The following is a 6,773-nucleotide window of genomic DNA, read 5'->3' on the forward strand; positions in this document are numbered from 1 at the left end:
GAAGGTAGTGTCGTCGGTGCCCTGCCTCCTCCCGGGTTCCGGGCGCTCAGCTCGGGCTGAGCCTAGCCCGCAGGGCTGCCAGGCTCGCGGCAGTACGGCCCTCAGCCCGTCCAGCCCTGCGGGAGTGGGAGCCCCAGGTAGCCCCTCTCCACTCAGCGGCCTCCGAGGACCATGCCCTTTCCCCAATATCCGAGAGCCGGGAAGCCCCGGGGCTCACGCGCCCAGGCTGGAGCGGACCCTGCCTGCCCGCGCCTCACTTACCTCAGCACCTGAGCGCGGCGCCCGCTGCAGCCTCCGGTGCGACGTGGGCACAGCCCGAGGGTCCCGCTGTAGTGGCGAAAGCTTCCTACTTGCGACCAATCCTGGTGTTGAACCCGGTGCTCTGTCTGGTGCCGCGCTCCCCTCCCTCCCGGCGCTCGCGGCGGCTCCAAAAACCCGGCGCGGCGGAGTTCAGGCAGCCGGCTCCTCAGCCTGGAGGAGGCGGAGACGCGTGGAGAAGCGGAGAGACGCGTGGAGGCTGGGGAGCCGGCGCGCGGCCGGACTGCGCATGCTCAGTGTGCGGTCGGAGGAGGCGCGCGCCCGGGTGCCTCACCTGCCTGGCCCTGGCGGGGAGGGAAGACCCGCAGCCCCTGCGCTCAAAACGGGGAAAGGGCACCTCACCTGAACCCAGAACACCTGAAGACAACCAACCCGGCTCGGGTGCAGGAGTGTGAAGAAGTCGTGCTTAGCGATGGGGAATTACAGCAGCGATGCCGCCTTCCTTTGCTACCCCAGTAAAGGGGCACCAGGAGGCGCGACCTGCGCGGTACACAAACCTCGGGCCTCCTGCACAAGGGGAATTCGGGGAATCTTTAAGACGCTCTATCCAGTGAAACAAACACTTCTGCTTTGGGGCTGAGAATTGCCGAATCCAGTGGGATGGGGGGCGGGGCGGTCCACACAACTTGAGAAGCCGGAAGAGGGGGATTTTGCAAGGTTTTACCTACTTGTCCTTAGGCAGAGGGCATTGGACAGACAAGCTGCGTTACTGACCTGGACTCTCACTCAGACACTGTGCTTTCCAGCTGGAGGGAGAGGGAGGCGGGGGGGGGGGGGGGGGAAGAAAACAGTTGCGGTGAAATCGGTACAGGGATGAGTTTGCGGTGTGTGGGTCTCGGGAGGGGGAGGTCATGGAAAGCTTGGTTTATTCAAAAAACGTGCTTTGGACAATGACGTTACCATGAAATTTCTACAGAATGAATCTAGTATTTTCTTGCAGAAATGACTCTCTTCTCCCCCAGCTCAAAACCTCAGGGTAACAATGTTCCAGGCCCTCAGCAGCCCTGTGCAATGTGAGTTTGACAGGCAGAGGAACGCCAATTGGGTAGAACTCATAGGCAGGCATTTCCAGCAACCCCAAGCGAAGCCCGCACTCCTCCCAAGGGAAAAAGCCCCAAGGGCTTTGCTGAACTCGTCTTTCTGTGCCTCGTTCAGCAGTTCAGAGCTACATAAACAGCTTCTGACCATTTACACAATCATGTAAACCTACACTGACATCTCCATTATGTGGAAAAGATGTTAACTGGAAAACTATTTTTAAACTACTGTAGTAAGCAACCAACTCCTACAAATAACATGCAGCTACCTTGTTCACACAGTTTTGTATTTTATGGTTCGTTTGGGTTTTTATTTTCTTTTTCATTTCTGCTCAGGCAGTGGGGAAATTCAGAAGTGGTGGTGTGTACCGTTGTGATCAAAATGTTCACCATTTGAAATTCCAAGGTTTTCCATATTCCTGAGATTAATGCTAAAGAAAAGAGTTTTTATTACCATTCCCTAGATTTCTTGATCCCTTAAACTTGGAGAGAGATTTGAACTCCCTTCCCCACATCCATGTGGTATATTTCTTCAATGCAGGCCCTTCTGCAAAATGTGAATGTTGGTAATGCAAGAATTTTCCAAAATAAATAACTAGTTAAAATGAATTGTGTTTACTCACTCCAAAGGCTTTTGTGCTCTTATCAGATCCATGACTTATAATGTAATGACTTTTAGAATCATTATTTTTCTGCACCTACTTGCTTAAAATTACATATATGATTTTCAGTAAAAATACATCTAACCATAAAAAAAATGCCTGGCTAGAGTTCTCCGGAAAATATTCCTATGTATACATGCATATTCTTAACATGTTCAGGAAAAAAAAAAAGTGATGCTTTAAACTTGAAATAAAATTTCTAAGAGAAAAGAATAAAGTAGGCTGTTATAGTCTACCAAAGAGACTACAAATTGAAGCAAATTTCAGAAGTTTAATTAAGATTTAGGGCAAAGTCCCTCAACAGTGTTTCCAAATTTCAAAGTTAAAAAGTTTTGTTTCCATTCTTTCCTTTAACCCTTCTTCTATATGTTATAAGCAACACATTGTATTCTAGTAGGTGCTGGGAAACCAAAAATGACCAAAACTTAATATCTGCTCTACAGTTTACCATGCAGTTGGGAAGACAGGCATTATGTATCAGGAGAGACAGATTTGGGTCGTGTTGAGGGGATGTCAGTTAAATATTATGCTGAGAGGTATTTTTTTCTTTTCATCAATAGGGCCACACAGATCAAATGCTAAGCTTGATTAGCACCTCCCCAACATTTTTAGAGAACAGCCATATCCCCAACATTTCCCTGAGAAGAACAGTGGCTAGTTTAAACTACAACAAATAATTCAGTCCCTTTTTTCAATCCCACAGGAAAGACTGACACCTCTGCCAAGAAAGAAAGCCTCTCACTAAAGCTCCCAGGATTGGAGAGTGTTCTTAGGAGAACCAGCCTCTGCCAGGAGACAAGAATGGTTTATTTTGATGGCAACATCCGCACACGTGTGTCCCTGCATATCCGGGGCCCTGGCTATGTGTCAGTTTCTTGCTCAGAGAAGCTGTCATTGGGATTCTGTGGGGGAAAATGTTCCAAAAAGAATCAATCAATGCTGCCAGCAACAAGTTCAATACCACTGCACTGAGTCCCCCTGCTCTGTATCAGTGCATGAATGAATTATTGGTGCTCATGTAATTTGCAAATAAACATCATTATAATGCAGTAGAAAATTTCTTCTGCCTGGTAGCGTAGATAGCATCTAAGCAAAGAGCTGCAATAACCCCACCCATCACACCCCCTAAAATAATTACTGACATACATGTGAGGTTTTACTTCCAGGTCTTTTAATATAGGACTATCTATGGGGATATAAGGTCACCTCTTACACTCATTAAACCAATCTGAACAAAGTGTGATAATTCTTAAGGGAAATCAACTCTGAAAATGCTTTTGACTTTTTGTAGACATGGGCAGAATACATCATCAGGTTAGATTCAGCAAGCAACAGTTCTGGAAACTTCAGATAGGGTATCTCCCTGTATGCTTTTGTTATTCCTTTGCCCCACATTCAGGGGTGTGCCAGGGAGGGTAGTAGTGGCTTTAATATAGGAGGAGGAAGGAGGAAGAGCATCACAGGAAAAGAATTATGTCTCTTCTGACCAATCTCATTTGATTCAATTTTCTCCGTATATTTTGCATCCCATGGGATATAAACAAACTCCAAAACATCACCCTCTTCCTTCTAAATGAGTTGAATAAGGTCATACAATGGCAGGGGTGCCTCAATCAGATAATATGTACCTTAGTTTGGTCATTTTTGTTTATTTTAATGTAGTAGGTGATTAGATAGATCTTCAGGCATAAAGCACCCCTTCTATCCTATACCCATTTAAACCCTACCTTAAAATTCACTCTAATCAAGTGAATAAAGCAGTATTTTTTAAAGAATTGTGCCACAAACAGCTTTGTGTAGCAGAGCTCAGGTAAGGACTTTGAGACCAGCCTTCCTAAGCTTCCTTCCACGCAATTGTTTTAGGTGACGGATTGATGCCTGAGCTTCAAACTAAGGTCATCAGAATAATAATGGCCACATAGTGGGATAATGATAATTAGCACACAAAAGCATTGTTAATTGCCATGAAGGTTGTGACACTGACTGACAGACAGAATCCAAGTAAACTAGAAGCCTGACGCCCCAGCCAAAACTCCTTTATAAACATGACTGTGAGACTCCCACTGAATTTAAGCATAACAAACTGGAATTAGGAATCCACCAGTTGTCCTCCCCTCCACAGTTTTTTCCAGATTTTATTAGATTCCTTACATAAAATGCAAAAATAAAAGTTCCAGAAGTCCTTACTTTCCAAAAGGATTTTGTTGATTTTAATTGTTTGCCGTAGTTATGTTCTATAAACTCTCTGCAAACACTGAATTAGTAACTTCTAAAACCATTCCTCCTCAGAGAAATAGGTTCTTGTGAACCTCTGGTGACAAGATTTTCACAAACCTTTCACAATCAATACACAAACCTTGTTTTATGTGTGCTTCTGCTTAAAGACAACTTATTTAATATATGTTGTTGATTCATTAACACTGAACTCACAGACAGAAGCATACTAATGCCTGAACAAAGTTTACCCGGCACAAGCATTTTCTCTGTAAGGCACAGGACAGGGCCTCCTTGCCTTTGAGAACATGAGACAGCACTTCAGCATTATACTTTGGTCACTTCAAATGGCAGGATAACCAATAAAAAGCACAAAAATGAACTGCCAAAGAGAGATGGCTTTATAAAAGCAGAGAGGAAACAGGAAGGTGCAGCATCACCTTCGGGCACAAAGCATCACTTGTATCTTATCCCTGTGGACTTGTGCACTGCAATGGGGAAAGTTGGCACCTGAAATTTTTCACTATACTGTGTATGTCCACACATGACTGCAAAAGTGCCACAAATATTGACTTGGGGTTTACAGATGCATTTTAGCAAGTAGGCATTGCAAACAAATTTTACATATGCAAATATGGAATCTGTGAATAATAAAGATAACTACGAAAAATCCCTTTTCAATGACCGGCCACATTAGTCCATATGGTATGTGATTCAGCTTACAGATATTCAACTTTCACTCAATTGTTTTAGGAACCATGATTCTGAGGAAAAAGGTATATTTTGTACTATCAAAGACTGTCTTCTGCCAGGTTCTTCAAAAAAGTTATATATTACATTCACAAAGGGTTTGTCCATTTTTACAGACCACAGCCACTTTGTGTTGATTTCCAAAGTAGATTTTGGTATTTTTGTTATTGTTCAGCATTATAATTCAAGAAGTAGTTCACAAAGTAGAATAATTTCCAAAACTAAGGATAAACAAAGATGAAGCTTAATGAACTGAAAAGTGTGTCTTTTTAGGAACTGAGAAAACTGGATTTCTTGTTTTGACCCCAGAACAGTGTATAAGACTTGGCAACTTTCTATGCAGAAGGCTAGATGCAGAGGAAACCAACTGATGGACTAACGTTAATCAGTCAAATTCTACCTATCAATTTTTTTGTTCTATTAAAACAATTTAGGAAGTAAATGCTTTGTATATGTATCCTTTACAAATATTGTTGACAATTTTAAAATAACTACTGTTAACAATTCAGGCTTAAGGTCCCAGCCCATGTTAGGAATTGTAATAAGATACCGCCCACCAATCCAGGCTTTCTGGTATGCATATCCTTATCTAATTCTTTTCCTTTTAACTGTTGGCTAGCCTTACTGATTCACTATTACTGATTCATTAAAATGATGGATGTCACTTTCAACATTAGGTTACACAAAGACTGTGGCTTCTATCTTGAATGTGCTTTCTCTCCCAGATTGCCAGCTTCCACATGGGAAAGAAAATCAGTCTACAGAAAAGCCCACATGGCAAATAACCAAGACCTTCTAGAATTCATTGGAGTAAGTTTAGAGGTGGACTTACTACTGAGTCTTACCAATGGCTATGTAAGTGATTTTGGAAACTGATGATCCTGTCCCTGTGAAATGTTAAAATAATGAATCACTGGACAACAGCTTGACTTTGGCTTTATGAATGACCCTCAGCCAGAAACACTCCCACTAAGAGGTAACTAAACAGCAGACCAAAACAACAACAACAATCAGTGTTTATTAGTTTGAGACCCCATGTTTTGCTGTAATTTGTTACATAGATAGCTAATTCACCCACAAGATATTCTGATTTAATAAGTTTGGGGTAGAGCTTGGATATGTGAGTTTTACAAACAAACCAAATGATTTCTAATGCATATGGTTCCTCAACAATTCTTTTATAAACCCTGGTGTTTGGAGATGAGAGAGTTACAAAGAAACGAGAGAATTCATAAAATCATGTATCTTTCATTTTGTCCTAAACAATTGCTACTATATCCACATAAGCACAATTATATACTTTCTAAAATATTTTTTCACATTGCACATATTGTTTTAATACCATTTTCTTCCTTTACAATATGTCCTCAATTATTTTTCCTATCACTAATTTACTATGCCCTAATTTTTTAAATCTTGATATTTCATTTTATAATATGCCACAAATTAATCAAGTATCCATCAATTGTTTAACATTAAATCATATATGTTTTGCCATGATAAACCCTTGATAAACATATTGAAGTGATATTTTACACATATCCTTTATTATTTCCTTGATCAATTTCCTGGAATTTGAACTACTCTGTGAGAAACCATTGTGATTGCCCATTCTTTGTTTGTTTGTTTCTTTGTTTGTTTGTTTTAGAGAAAGAGAGAGCTAGTGTGCATGTGAGCAGGGGTGAGGGGTCAAGAGAGGGGGTAGAGGAATAAGGGGCAGAGAGTATGAGTGGGGGAGAGAGAGAGAATCTTTTTTTTTATCCAAGTTAGTTATCACATAAGGCAAAAATGA

General features: G+C 42.0%; 1 long non-coding RNA gene across 1 annotated transcript; it reads left to right on the forward strand.

Moving 5' to 3' along the window:
* The first annotated feature begins 580 nt into the window (after window positions 1-580).
* Window positions 581-3,040, forward strand: LOC115275303. The gene is made up of 3 exons (XR_003901482.1): window positions 581-805; window positions 1,259-1,331; window positions 2,721-3,040. It is a non-coding gene; the product is annotated as an uncharacterized LOC115275303 (long non-coding RNA).
* Window positions 3,041-6,773: the final 3,733 nt, after the last annotated feature.

The sequence above is a fragment of the Suricata suricatta genome, chromosome 12 (assembly GCF_006229205.1).
Source record: "Suricata suricatta isolate VVHF042 chromosome 12, meerkat_22Aug2017_6uvM2_HiC, whole genome shotgun sequence".
Taxonomy (NCBI): domain Eukaryota; kingdom Metazoa; phylum Chordata; class Mammalia; order Carnivora; family Herpestidae; genus Suricata; species Suricata suricatta.